Below are 14,816 nucleotides of genomic sequence, written 5' to 3' on the forward strand. Positions count from 1 at the left end.
CAAAATACTGAACTAGGAAATTGTGAATGAGAAGAATACTGAATCTGAATTTGACAGATACCAACGTGTTGTTTTGAACAGTCTCTGATCTGCCTGGCCTGCACTGAAAAATCGCAGATGTGCACGCTGACTTACTAAGATAGCATGAGTTTCTGTCTTTGTGTTTTCCTGCATTGTGGTGTCTTGCATTTGGTGGTTGACTCTTATCTGCATCTCAATTGAAGCTTAGTTCTTCTCATGAATAGAGGAACAGCCCCAGTGTTCCATAGACCATGCAGTGTCTTGACAATGTGAAGTTTCTGTAGAATTGAGAAGGGCAGGCTTCTTATTAACAAAATGGCTTTGAAGAAAGTTTGCATGGAGAATTAACTGGTTTACCTTAATGAAAGGCATTTGTATGAAGAATGAAGGCTGTGTAAGTAGGTTGCTTATTAGATATCCAGTTAGACGGTGGATGAAGTAGAGTGAGTCAGAGTCTTATCTTCTTGGATGATGGGGTTTTTTTTCCTTTTTTTTGGTAAATCTTAATCTGCAAGTCTTAGTATTAAGGGTGGATTGCTTTGTCATCTTTTTTATTTTGAAATCTGTTTCAATTTAGGGTGATAACCCATTTCATGTGGTGATGAGACTTGGGTCTGTGTCCATCAGGCTGGGAATTCTGTTTCTTTAATTCACATGGCTGGGGTCATTGGTTTTGCGAAGTTGGTCTAAATCAGTTCGTATTGCTGGTTCAGCATTTACTTCCAAGTTATAAATACAAACCCTACCCTGCATTGGGTGCTCCGTTTTATTAAAATACAAGAAGAAAATAGTGCTGCCTATTTACCTTTATTTTTAAAAAATTGTTCTGCTCAAATTCTTGACCTAGAATGCTTTTGTTTTGTTACAAGAGGTTATATGAAAGTCTCTTCACTTATCCTAGTTTATATATTTAAATACTCACTAGAACCTCATAGTTTTGTCTCAACTGATTTCAAACTTCTTTAAAGGTATGTATGTATTGATTATTTGCATAAACTATATTTCCCCCCTTAGACAGGATACCTTTGACAAACAGCTGGTTTAGAGGCCTGTTGTTTTAGTCAGTCATCTGTTAATTGTTTCAGACATTCTAGACATGAAAACAAAGTAAATGTGCTGAAAATTAATCATAGATCGTTACTCTGTCAGCAAAATAATACAATTTGGGAGCCGTTCACTGAGTCAAAACTAGGTCATGAAATATTAAAAAACTCAGTATGTTCCTTAGTAATCCCTGAAAGAGGATTTGATGCTATGTTATTATTATACTTCAGTTTCGGTTTATTTATAAGTGTAACAAAGCATATAATTTTTTCAATATTACGTTTTTGTGTAATTGGCAATTTATTTCAACTTTGACTTGAAATTATAGTTGAAACCAGTAATTGCTTAGTGAATTAAAATTAGTGATCTTAAGAGTTATAAAGCTGGAGGTAACAGTGTCAGAAATTTAGTTGGTAGATTATTTAGATCAGTGGTTTCAAAACATTTTTGGAACTTTTGAACACAGCCTTCAACTTGCACATATGTGTTTACCTCTAAATTATTGATTTGTTCCACCTTATGATTATTTTAGATACATTATAAAATACCCAATAAGAAACTTTTCTAGAGGACCAGATTAAAAGGCAGATAAGAAGATTTCTGCATTTTCTTCTAGAACCTCAGCTCACGTAGCTCCTCGGAGACCATGGTTTAGGTCCCAGTGTGACTGAAGTGTGTTCCCCTCTCACCTGTGCAGTGTGAGACTGGGATCTGAGAGCTGTGGGCTGTTTGCAGGAGTGGTTGCTGCTGCTGAAAACGTGGGTTTGGGGACATGGGGGGTGGACCTCGGCTGGTGGGGGCCAAGGCACCGCCCTCTTCTTCCCCTGTGATCCGAGGCGCCTTCAGTGATCTATCAGCTCAACTCTGACGAAAAATCCTGTGAGAGAACTGAATTCAAAGGTTGGCCCGTATTTCTGGGGAGAGGACTTTGGCTTTGTTTCCTGTTGAGTTTTGGCTTCAGGAAAAATGGAGGCATCTTAGAGTGACAGCAGTTGTTAATTCTGTACGGTGTTATGTGGTGATGGTTACCTGCCTTTTTTCTTTTTTTAGTGGCTGGGGTAATAGAAACAAAACAATTCGTTTGTCCTTCAGCCTGCTGTCCTTAATGTCACCACTGAGACCTGAAGGGGACAGATTCCCTGGTAAGGTAGATTCATGGTCAGGCAGCCTTAAGGACCTGTGGAATCTCTCCAGTGGCTCAGGGCGTGGAGTCCCTCTGCAGTTGGAGGGGACGACCGTGTGTCAGTGGAGGACGTGTGAGGGAGTCGGCTGGTATTTAGGAGCTGTGTTGTACACACATGACATTCCTGTCGCTTCCACTTGCCAGGACCAGGCACTCGTGTAGGGAGGGGCATGTTGCACGGGCGCAGTTGTGAGCACAGCCGACGCGTGTTTTCCATCTCACTCTCTGAACAGCATCTGCTCGCCAAGGAGACTGGCGGCCAGGGTTGCTTGGATGAGATGTCAGCTGTCGTCTTTCTCTGTCAGCCGTGTTGTTCTCTCTCTGCTGGGTGTGCACAATTGAATTCCCGAGTAGAATCTGACTCCTCTGTACTTTTGAGAAGCGCCCTTCGTCACACCTGTGTGGTCACACTTGTGGTTGGTTACTGGAGAAAACCCAGCTTCTGACTGGTGTGTGTACATCTCTTGAGAGAGGGAGAGCAAGATTGTGCCTGTTTACATGCAGCATGTTTCCTTTTACAGATGAGGGACTGTTGGTAAAAAGGATGAAATAACTTGGTCAAGATAGCACGCTTGACAGGGCCCGTGTCTGTCTGAGCTTCATTTCTTCTACGTTGTTGATTAATTCACAGGAATATTCATCTGTGGTGTGTCTTTCACGCTTTTAATCAAAGACCCATAACCCTTAACCACATTAGGGTACTTGGCAGATCCATTGTGTAGTTTAGTTTTGGGTTAAAAAGAGTTAATGTAAAATTAGTATTGTGGGTTCACATGCAAATTTGGTAAAGCTGAAAGTCACTGAAAAGGAAGACTCTTAGCAATAAGAGAGATTGTAGGGTCTGCTTCAGCACTTTTAACCTTTTCTAACTCATTGGGGTAGGTGAACTCTCCTGCCCTTCTTGAATATTGTTTGCAATTGCAAAATAAATGCTGTATCTAAAAACAAATCAATTTTAGCTTGTGCTTTCCCAGCCATAAACACTCTTTTCCCAGGAGATGATAATGATGATGATAATTACGGCAGCTACCATTCATTGAGGGCTTCCCTGGTGGCTCAGACGGTAAAGCGTCTGTCTGCAATGCAGGAGACCCGGGTTTGATCCCTGGGTTGGGAAGATCCCCTGGAGAAGGAAATAGCAGCCCACTCCAGTATTCTTGCCTGGAAAATCCCATGGACAGCGGAGCCTGGTAGGCTACCGTCCATGGGGTCGCAAAGAGTCGGACACGACTGAGCGACTTCACTCTCTATCTACTGCATGCTAGGCACTGTTGAGTTCTTTCCGTGAATCTTCATGTTTACTCCTTGACCTAGTCCTGTGAGGTAGGTTTTGTGATTGTTCTTACATGGTATGTGAGGAGACTTGAACCATAGAGTTGTTAAATAAAGCACCTGAAAGTGGTGGCCTTGGGAATCCAAGCCCATCCCCTGATCTCGGAGCCCATACTTGGTGTAGTTCTGTTCCAAGAACAGTTTCAGATAAGACTTCCCCAAGGTCTTGCCCTGTTTAGTGACTTCTGATCATTTTGTTTTATTCATTTGCTTCATTTTTCATTTTCTAGTATTATACACAAACTTAATGTATTTTTGTCTGAGAATTTTTTTGAAAAAGTAGCAGATTGTGTTAGAGAAGGAGTTTTGACTCTTAGTAATAAATATTAATGTGTGGGCTCTAGATAAGGAAGAAAGTACATTAAAAGCAGAAATTCTGTACCTGTGCGTAACTGGCAGGTTGATAGGCTTGATTTTTTTATCCTGGGCAGGAAAAAGTGTATTCAACACAGAGCACATTTGTTAGAGAACCAACTCTTATTTCAGGATCACTTTGGTATTCACATAATTAGGTGAACTATTACGAGATTTCTGCATTTTAAGTTAATATTGATATTTTTAAGGCCCAGAGCCAGAAATAATTATACTAATGCAACTTTCTGATTGCTCAAATGACTACTTCATAATTACACATATTAGTACTCCATATATGTTGTCCAGACTGAAATTTCTTTTGTTTAGTCATTAATTAGCTGTTTGACTTAAGCTATAACTACTGCATTCCCCCCTTGCCGGATCTGGGTTTCCAGTGGCGTTCTTCCAAAGTGAAGTTAATGCAGCACCATGAACCTTTTATAATGAAAATATTCTCCTTCGGTATGTTCAGATCATTTTTGTGTGCTGCTATTTTTGAACTATTAATGCTCTTTCTTTTGTTTGTTTTTCCTCTAACACAAAGTTTCTCCAGAGTAAGCAAAGAAAGAAGAATTCCAGTTTGTATTGATCTTAAAGAAAATGCTGCAAAGGTTTGTGGTGGTAGCTTCAGAGATTTTCATATTAAATGCATTTTTTTTTTAATGGTAAAAATGTCTGTGTAGGGAGCAGTACACATACAGACTGATACAATCATACCAGAGAAGCTGAAGAAGAAAAAACCCTCGAGTATAACGCCTTTTATAGGGAGAGAATTAGCCTTTTAAATCCTGAATACCGACCCCCCCCAACTTTTTATATTCAGGTAAGAAAAATGGAATTTATGACTATGAAAATTATTAAATTATATTTCATTTCAATTATTTTAACAACAAGAATCCACCTTTAAAATTTTTTTAAATCATTTTTCTGTAAAGGTATATATTCTTGAGTTTGTATTTTAAATTTTTGTCTCTATAACTTACAAAGTTGTAGAGTTAGGGCTGCAGTTTTTGCGGTTATTGGTCTTACTTGTGTACTTGTTCAGTCACTAAGTCTTTGTGACCCCATGAACTGCAGCACGCCAGGCTTCCCTGTCCTTCACTATCTCCCAGAATTTGCTCAAATTCATGTCCATTGAGTCGGTGATGTTATCTAACCATCTCATCCTCTGCCACCCCCTTCTCCGCTTGCCCTCAATCTTTCCCAGCATCAGGTTCTTTTCCAGTGAGTCAGCTCTTCGCATCAGGTACTAGTGTACTTACATATTATCTTTTTGAAACATAGACACACATTTTTTGGAGACCATTTAAGACTCGTTATATTTCCAACATTTAAGCTAAACTGAAAAGCATTTTTGACTATAAAGGTGAGTGAGAGATTTTGGCAGTGTTAAGGGTTTGACTGGTCCCAGATCGTTCTTTGAGGCCAAGCAGGGCTTTGTGGTTAAGTTGACAGAGGAGTCTAGTGGGCTACAGTCCATAGGGTTGCAAAGAGTTGCACGCAGCTGAGCATGCACACACACGCAGAGGAAAATGCACGTATGACCCGCAGTACATAGAGCCAGATTTTCAGAGTGACAGCCTTTGATTTTTGAGTACAGTGTGTGGTACCAAATTTTAAATTAAATGTGATCATTTTGTAGCAGTTAATCATAATTCCTCTGTTTACCTTAGTGGTGTGAAGTAAATGGATAGATACTGAGATCCATATGAGCACAGGCCTATTCATCAGACAGTCTGTGTCAGTCACTCTGGCGTTGTGGTAGCAGAGGTGGTAGCAGAGGGGAGGGGGGACACTGAAATGCTGGGGGAAGGACATCCCCCCACATCCATGAGGAAAGACAGGTGAAGAGAGCAATACAGATGGGTTTGGCCTCGAGGAGCAGTAAAAGAAGCACATCTTTACCTGCAGAGAGTCCAGTAATGTTTATAAAATCTAAGATGTTAAAGAAGTTTTTCTTAAAAGGAAGAAAATTTCTATAGACCCAGTGCAGTTTGACCTAAACTATTTTTATTATATTATTTCAGAATGTAGCACTTAAAAGAATATTTGGCCCATACTCTGTGTTCAGTAAATATTTGTTGAATGAATGAAATGTGGAAAAACACAAAAAACTCAGCATAATTTTTTTAATTCTTAGAGTTCTTCTGTGACTATAAAACTCAAATAGTATATACATTACATAAAAAGAAACCACAAAACTAATAAGATTTATATTAACAGCATTAGTTAAATGCAGTGGATGATGTTTTTGCCATATCTGTATTGTTTCTTGCAGTGTGTATATGGTCCTGACTGTTCTCAGGCAGGTTCTTTTTTTTTTTTAAATGATTTTTATTTTAAAAATTTTACTTTGTATTGGGATATAGCTGATTAACAGTGTTGTGGTAGTTTTAGTTGAACAGCAGAGGGACTCCACCATACATACACATGTATCCATTCTCTCCCAACCCCTGTCCCATCCAGGCTCAGGCAGATTCTTTTGAATTTGGCACATGGCACTACTGTGTGCCCTGCAGTTACCCTGCCCCTCCTGCACCGAACTATTCATAAACTGTTTTTTTGCTCAGCAAGCATTTCTCTAAGCCTGTTGTTAGGCCTTAGCACAAATATATCATTTAGTCTTACGTTCACTTCTGGTTTTTCTCATTAGTCCAAGAACAGCTTAAATGACACTACTGGGTACCCCTGCAATTGTAATTACAAATACAGACTTGAGCAATGAGTTTGTGTGCTGGAATATATTTGCTGTAGGTTTTACTTTTTCAGATTATGAGTTAATGTTTGAGATGAAAACTTCCTTACTGAATGCAAGGATCACTGATGTCTTGGAAAGGATACAGAACTGGCCAGTTAGAAACAGGTTATAGTCTTTGCTCTGCCACCATTCAGCTGAGTGTTAGGTAAGACACCTTCTAGGCCTCTTGTGTATTTTTGGTGGTGGTGTGAGGTTGTGCTTTGAGAGCTTTAAAGATTTGTCTGAAGCCCAGTTTTCCAGTTCTGGAGGCTTGAGCACTGTTGCCAGCTTGGGAGTTTGCTTATTGTTTTAATTCTTAATCATCCTTTCATTTATTTTTATGTTTAAAGTGTACCATTCGTTGGTCTGTAACATGTACACATATGGTGCACCTCCATCTAATTCGACATTATCATCAGGCAACAGGTTGGGGGTTTTCTGTCCCTCTGGCCTTGGTAGAGCTGGCCCCCTCCTGGGCAGGTGGTCTCTGTTCATACTCCAGTTTTTGTGACCTTTTCTTTTGGAAGAGGAAACATGAAGAATTGTCTCTACCCCATTCCCTGTCCATCTCTGTTTGGCCCAGAGAGCTGAAAGCAGCAGAACCCTAAAGCTGACAGCATCTACATACTTACCTCCCTACCTGTCTCCCACGTTCCAGTCCTTTTAATACTACCTATCAAATGTTCCTAATGATAAGTTCTGTTATCTAGATTATGAAATTCTGTTGGTAATTTGAAAAGACGTTCCTAAAAAATAACCTATTTTTTGGTTTTAAGGCTTTTGTTTATTTTTATTTTTGACTGGGCTGAGTGTTCATTGCCGCGCAGGTGTTTCTCTAGTTGAAGCAAGCGGGGCTCCTCTCTAGTATTGGCGTGTGGGCTTCTCATGGTGGTAGCTTCTCTTGTTGCACAGGCTCTAGGTGTGTGGGCGTTGGTAGTTGCAGCTCCTGTGCTCTAGAGCCACAGGCTCAGTAGTTGTGACACTCGGGCTTAGTTGCTCTGCGGCATGTGGGTCTTCCCAGGTCAGGGATCGAACCTGTGTCTCCTGCATTAGCAGGTGGGTTCTTTACCACTGAGCCACCAGGGAAGCCCCAAGTTTTAATGCTTTTAAAAGCCTGGGGGGAAAAAAAAGATGCAAAAAGAAACTCCTTTCTAGATGGATGAGAAAGCACAGATGGGCTGTAGTGAGTGTGATGAAAGATAACTATGTGTCTGGGAAAGTGTTTTCTCTGCTAGGGAGAATTCTATGGGCAGGCTGTGTGGGTTTCCTGAAGCTTTCTCATTGTCTGTGTGTGTTCTCTGGTCTGGTGAAAGATGCAGAGCTGAAGTAAATCTAACAGTTAAAGACCCTGCAGTTTCCATTTAGGGAGAAGTGCAAGGAGCTCCAGCCCTGGGAATTGAACAAAGTGGAGCAGGTGTGTGTGCCTCCGTGGGGCAGCTGAAGTACCACCAGGGTGCAATTCCGAGGCAGCTTCATTCAGCACTGAATTCATTTTACTGAGATTCCAACGGAGTTTCTGGGGAAAAAAAGGTTTCCTATGTCCGGGAAACCAGAAAGCTGAAAAGTAGCTTGACCTAGGCTGGGAAATCACCTGAGTCAGTGGGAGCAGGTGTCTCAGGGGCGGGGCTTCAGGTGTGTGTATACCTGCTAAGTCGCTTCAGTCATGTCCAACTCTTTGCAACCCCATGGACTGTAGCCCGCCAGGCTCCTCTGTCCATGGGATTTTCCAGGCAAGAATACTGGAGAGGGTTGCCATGCCCTCCTCCAGGGGATCTTCCCAGGATTGAACCCGCATCTCTTATGTCTCCAGCATTGGCAAGTGAGTTCTTCACCAACTTTAGCACCACCTGGGAGGCCACACCTAGATTTTGCTATTTACTTTTTATTATGATTTACATTTTAGAGCTGTTTAAGGTTCACAGCAAAATTGAGTGGAAGGTGCGGAGAGTTCCCATAGGTGTCCTGCCCCCTCCCATTCACAGCCTCTCCCTCTGTCAGCATCCCCTACTGGTGGTTCTTGTTGTTTAGTCCCCCAGTCGTGTCCAACTCTTTTTGACCCCGTGGACTGCAGCACTCCAGGCCTCTGTGTCCCTTACCATCTCCCAAAATTTCCCCAAGTTCATGTCCATTACATTGGTGATGCCATCCAGCCATCTCATTCTCTGATGCCTTCTTCTCCTTCTGCCCTCAGTCTTTCCCAGCATCAGGGACTTTTCAGGAAGTTGGCTGTTCACATCAGGTGACCAGAATACTGGAGTTTCAGCTTCAGCATTCGTCCTACTAGAGGGATGCCTTTTTATAAGCAGTGAATCTACATTGGCACATCAGTATCACCCAGAGTCCATAATTCATGTTGTGGTTCACTGTTGGTGTTGCACTTTCTGTGGGTTTGGACAAACACTTGTGACATCCATCCATCATTGTAGTTTCATACAGGTTAGTTTTGCCACCCTAACGGTCATCTGTGCCCTGCCTTTTTACCTCCCTGCCCCTGGCAACTGCTCATCTCTTTATTATCTCCACAGTTTTGCCTTTTCCGGAATGTCTTGTAGTAGTTGGAGTCATAAAACATGTAGCTTTTTCAGATTGGCTTCTTTCAGTTGGTAATAGGCACTTAAGGTTCCTCTGTGTCTTTTTATGGCTTGGTAGCTCATTTCTTTTTAGTGCTAAGTAATACTCCATTGTCCAGATGCATTGCCGATCATTTATCCGTTCACCTCCTGAAGGACATTTTGGCTACTTCCAGTTTTTGGCAGTTTTGAATAAAGCTGATGTAAACATTCATGTGCAGGATTTTGCATAGACATACGTTTTCAACTCCTTTGGGCAAATACCAAGGAGTGCAATTGCTGGATCGTATGGTAAGACTATGTTTAGTTTTGTAAGAAGCTGCCAAACTGTCTTCCAACGTGGCTGCACTGTTTTGTGTTCTCACCAGCAGTGAAAGAAAGTTCTTTTTGCTCCGAATCCTCACCAACATTTGGTGTTGTGTGTGTTCTGGATTTTGACTGTTCTCATAGATGCACAGTGGTAGCTCGCTGTTATCTTAATCTGCGTTTCCTTGGTGACATGTTATGTGGAGTATCCTCTCATATACAGTCTTGCCATCTGTATGTCTCCTGTGATGAGGTGTCTGCTAAGGTCTGATTGTTGAGTTTTAACAGTGGTTTTTTACCTTGGCTAACAGTCCTTTATCAGAGGTGTTTCTTGCAAGGATTTTCTCCCAGTTTCTGGCTTGTCTTTTCATTCTCTTGATATTGTCCTTCACAGGACAGAGCTTTTTAGTTAAGTCCGGCTTATCAATTATTTCTTCCATGGATAATGCTTTGGCATTGTAATCCTATACTCAAGATCTTCTGGTTCTTCTCTTGTGTTATCTAATAGGAGTTTTATAGTTTTGCATTTTATGCTGAGGTCTGTGATTCATTTTGAGTTGGGTTTTTGTGAAGGATGTAAGGCCTGTATCTGAATCCTTTTTTTTTTGGTACCTGGTGGCTCAGTTCCAGCACTATCTGAAAGTGTCGAAAAGACTCTACTCCACTGTATTGCCTTTGCTGCTTTGTCAAAGATCAGTTGATTATGTTTATGTGGGTCTGTGTCTGGGCTTTCAATTCAGTTCTGTTTCATTGATCTGTTTGTCCCTTCTTTGGATAGTACCACACTGTTTTTTTCTTTTTCCCCTGAATAATTTTATTTATTTATGGCTGTGCTGGGTCTTCATTGCTTTAAGCGGGCTTTCTCTAGTTGCAACAGGAAAGGGCTACTCTTGGTTGTAGTACAAGGGCTTCTCACTGAGGTGGCTTCTCCTCTTGTGGAGCATGGGCTCTAGGCTGTGCAGGCTCCGGTAGTGGCAGCTCCCTGGCTCTAGAGCACAGGCTCAGTAGTTGTGGCACACGGGCTTAGTTGTTCCACAGCATATGGGATCCTCCTGGACCAGGGATTGAACCTGTGTCTCCTGCATTGGCAGGTGGATTCTTTATCACTGAGCCACCAGGGAAGCCCGACACGCTTTCTTGATTATGTAGCTTTGTAGTAAGTTTTGAGGTCACATAGTGTCGGTCCTCTGATTTTGTTGTTCTCATTCAGTATTGAGTTGGTTGCTCTAGGTCTCTTGTCTTTCCTTGTAAACTTTATAATTAGTCTGTTGCTCAGATTTTGATTAGGATTGTGTTGAACTTAGAGATCAAGTTGAGAAGAACTGACATCTTGGTAATAGTGAGTCTTCCCATCTGTGAACGTGGACTGCTTTTCCATTTATTTAGTTTTTTATTTAATTCATCAGAGTTTTGGAATTTTCTTCCTACAGCTCTTGTAAATATTTTGTTAGATTTATACTTAAGTCCCTTTTTTTGGGGGGAGGGGTACGCTAATGTAAATAATACTGTGTTTTAATTTCAAATTTCACTTGTTCGTTTCTAATGTATAGGAAAGTGATAGATTTTGTATATCAATTTTGCGTAATCGCTCATTAGCTATAGGATTTTTTCAAGAAGCCAAGCCCCCAAAGAGAGACCACTGTTCTGTGTGTTGCTCATGCCAAAATAGTTTTTTTTTAAAGAGGTCAGGGAGTATCCCTGTTGAGGGGAGTGGAGAGTCGTCACAGAAGGTAAATTCAGAGTGTCGAGAGGTCACACCCTTTTAGTGCTCTGTGTAGGAAACTGGAGCTGTCAGACCAGCTGCCAGGAGGGATGCTTTCCCAATGGACCCAGGGTTCTTATTTAGGAAAGGCTGCTTTTCCAGAAAGAGGAGGAGGGGAAAACACTGAAATACATGTGCCTTTAAAAAGTTTAGAACGAATCGAAAGAAAGGGAAAACTGCCATCTGCTTCCCATTTCTGAGAAAGGATACACTAAAATAGTTAGAAGTTAAGCAGGATCTATAAAATTGAGGTCAGAGTGTAGTCATTTCCCATTTTTCCTGACATGTCTTTAAACTGTGTGGTGACAGGCTCCCCTTTCCCGGCATCAGAAGACAGTTGTTAATGTGCATGTTAAAATTTTATTTTATTTTTGTGCTGTTGAGCAAAATTTAGACTTCCTAACACTTGTTTTATTTAAGAATCATTTTTGTTAAATGCTTTAATTATTATTAATTAAAACTTTATATATTTAAGCATTTTCCAGTAATTTTTAACAATCCATTTCTCAAGCATTTCAGAGAACCTGCTGTGTGGTGATCATATATTTTTTATTTCATAAATGAGGATAGTGAGACATTAAGTGTTCTGAAGTTAGCATTTACTGTCGTCTGATATAGTGTATAATTTACTTCTTTTTATTGTGTACTGTCTGACTGCCCCTGCTAGGCTGTCAGGTCCTGGTGGACAGCAGTCTTCATCCGTTCTGTTCATGGATGGATCTTGGGAGCTTAGAGTTATCTTAGGGGCACGATATCAGGTGTTCAGTGACTGTTTCTTGAATGAATGAGTACATGAAGAGCCCAGCGGCAGATGCTGTTTAGGTCTCTATTCAAGTGTGCTGCTAACACGTTGTCCCTGAGTTGGACATCCCGCTTAGTGATAGTCATTGGTGTTGCCAAACAGATCTACGCGAGCTGCCCCTGAAGGCTGTTCCCTGAGTCATGGGAGGCGGGACTGAGGCATCCAGTGTCAGATAAACCGCTCCATGTGCAGTGTGAGTGGGAGTGAGGCTGGAAGCAGGACTGTGCTCCATGTAGGAGCTCTTCCCATGGAACCAGGAAGCCTGGGGGATGGAGGACTCCTCCCCCCACCCTCCACATCACATAGTTCAGCAGGGGAAAAGAAGGCCAGGTCACCCCAAAGCCTGCCATCAGAAAGAAACTATCGACTCTCTGATGTATGTCTCTGTAGACATTTTCTTACCCATGTGGCCGTGTATTTGATTGTTTGTTAACTCACAGGGGGTTTACTGTACAGGTGGTTTTGTAGTCTGGCTTTACTCCTAACATGTTGTGTGCTTCTTAGGGCTTTTGGACAGTGATTCACAGCATCACGTTTGTTGACTGTGTGTTAGTATTCCATTGTGCTTCATGTCCTTATTCATAAGTTCAGCAAGGTTTCTGAGGGCCAATGTGTGCCAGGCACTGGTTGAGGATGCTGAGGTTCCCAGACAGACAAGTTTCCTGTTGTCATGGAGCTTGTAGTCTAGAAGGGAAGACGATACCTGAGCACGTAAGTACGTAAGAATTTCAGAGAGTTGTCAGGGGAAAATAGAATATTCAGCTGTGAGCATTTGAAGTGGGTTGAAGGCCTTCTCTACTTAGAGCATTTGAGCAGAGATCTGAATGATGAAGGACAAATGCTTGAGGACATGGGGGAGTATTTTAGGCAGAAGGAATAGCAAGTGCAAGTGCCCTGAGGCAGGAACGCATTTGGTTTGAGAAACAAAATAGACAACAACGTGGCTGGAACAGAGTGGACCTGGGAAAATTGGGATAGGCAGGGGCTAGATCTTGAGGTCCTTTGTCGGCACCAACGCTTGGGATTTTTCATGTAACCGGAAGTCACTGGAGGGTGGACTTTCAGGAAGTGATAGGTGTAATGCGGGTTTTTTATTTGCAGAGCCATCCTCTGGCTGCTCTGTGACTGACAGGGAGACCAGTCTGAGGCTGTTGCGGTGATTGGCAATCTTGGTGAGAGATGATGGAAGCAGTGAAAATAAGAAAAGTGGGGTGACTTTTGGAGGTGGAGGTGTCAGGACTCTTGGGATTGGATGTAGGGGTGGGGCAGGCGTCACGAAGGATTCCTCGTTTGCAGCCTCAGCTGCTGCATTGATGTTGTTGCTCATAATTGAGACCAAGGAGGCTGAAGGAGGGGAGTCAGGAGTTCTCTTGGGCTGTATTAATTAGGGATGTTTCTCAGACACTGCAGTGGCTGTGCGGAGTAGGCCACTGTCTAAAAGTCTGAGCGAGGTCTTGTCTGGAGACATAAATTGGAGAGCTGTTAGGTGTGGTGAGATCACTTGAGGGTGAAAGATGGATGTAGAAGGGGTGAGATAAGCCCTGGGTGGAGCAGGAGGAGCCAGCCAGGAGGACTGTGGAGAGCCAGGGAGCAGTGGTGAACCGGGTAAGGTGGGCCTCGAGGACTGCATCAGTTTCCGGTTTGCTGCTGTAACAAATCACCACAAACTTAGTGGCTTAAAACAGCACAGATTTATCATCTTCGAGTTCTGCGGGTCACACGGCTGACAAGGGTCCTCCTGGGATGAAATCAAGGTGTGGGCAGGTTGTGTTCCTTTCTGGGGGCTCCAGGGTAGACTTCTTGGCCTGTCCACCTGCAGAGGCTGCTCACATGCCTTGATTTGTGGCCCCCATCTCCCGTATGGAGCCATCACTGCAGATTCTGTGATCCTACTCATGTCGTCACATCTCTTTCCCCGTCTCCAACCTCTCTTGCCTTCCTCTTCCAGTTGTAAGGACTCTTATGGTTCCATGGGGTCCACCCTGACAGTCCAGAGTCCCTTCCCTATTTTAAGGTCAGCTGATTGGCAGCTTAATTTTTCTGTATTTACAGGAGCTGGTGATTTGAATGTGGCTCTTTTGGGGAGGGGTGACACTGTTTTTTCTGCCTCAGAGGATGTAGTCAGGAGGTGACTGAGAAGTCCAGTCAGGTGGGGAATGGAGCTGTGACCCCTGGATTTGGGCACCGGAAAGCTCCGAGTCACCCTGGCAAATGATGCCAGTGGAATGTGGGTTGCAAGCAAATGCGGCAAGGATTTGGGGATGGCAGGTGTTAAGGATCCTCCTGGGAATTTTGCTGCGAAGGAGAGAAAGTTGTGGCATGAATTCAAGAGTAGATGTGCAGAATGGGAGCCCTGATGTAGCACTGAGGTGCGGAGACGCCTCTCTCAGGAAGGCATTGAATGTGGGTGACCCCAACGAAGAACCCAGAGTCAGACGAGGAAGTGGTTTGCAGAGATGGAGGTATCTGAAGAAAGAAATAATGTGGTTATTTTGAAATAAGCAGCAGAACTCTCTGATTACTGTTGCCTGCCCTGCGTCAGTGGACAGAACCCTTGTCAGTGGCTGTGGCACGGCCCTCTGCCCCCCACATCAGATGCTCTGTCACCCCACGAGTGGTTGCCTCTGTTTCTGAAGTCAGTGTGGAACATCCGCCTTTGCTCCCTTAGGCACCAGCTGTGGTCAGGCCACGACGCAGTGCCTCAG

At 42.8% G+C, this 14,816-nt stretch overlaps 1 protein-coding gene across 8 annotated transcripts in view; it reads left to right on the forward strand.

The window, feature by feature from the left end:
- The window catches only part of CAMTA1 (calmodulin binding transcription activator 1), a 975,729-nt gene that overhangs the window by 33,812 nt on the left and 927,101 nt on the right, over positions 1 to 14,816 (forward strand). The gene's annotated exons all lie outside the window — the stretch shown is intronic.

The sequence above is a fragment of the Giraffa tippelskirchi genome, chromosome 5 (assembly GCF_054371585.1).
Source record: "Giraffa tippelskirchi isolate mGirTip1 chromosome 5, T2T-mGirTip1v1.2.pri, whole genome shotgun sequence".
NCBI classification, from domain to species: domain Eukaryota; kingdom Metazoa; phylum Chordata; class Mammalia; order Artiodactyla; family Giraffidae; genus Giraffa; species Giraffa tippelskirchi.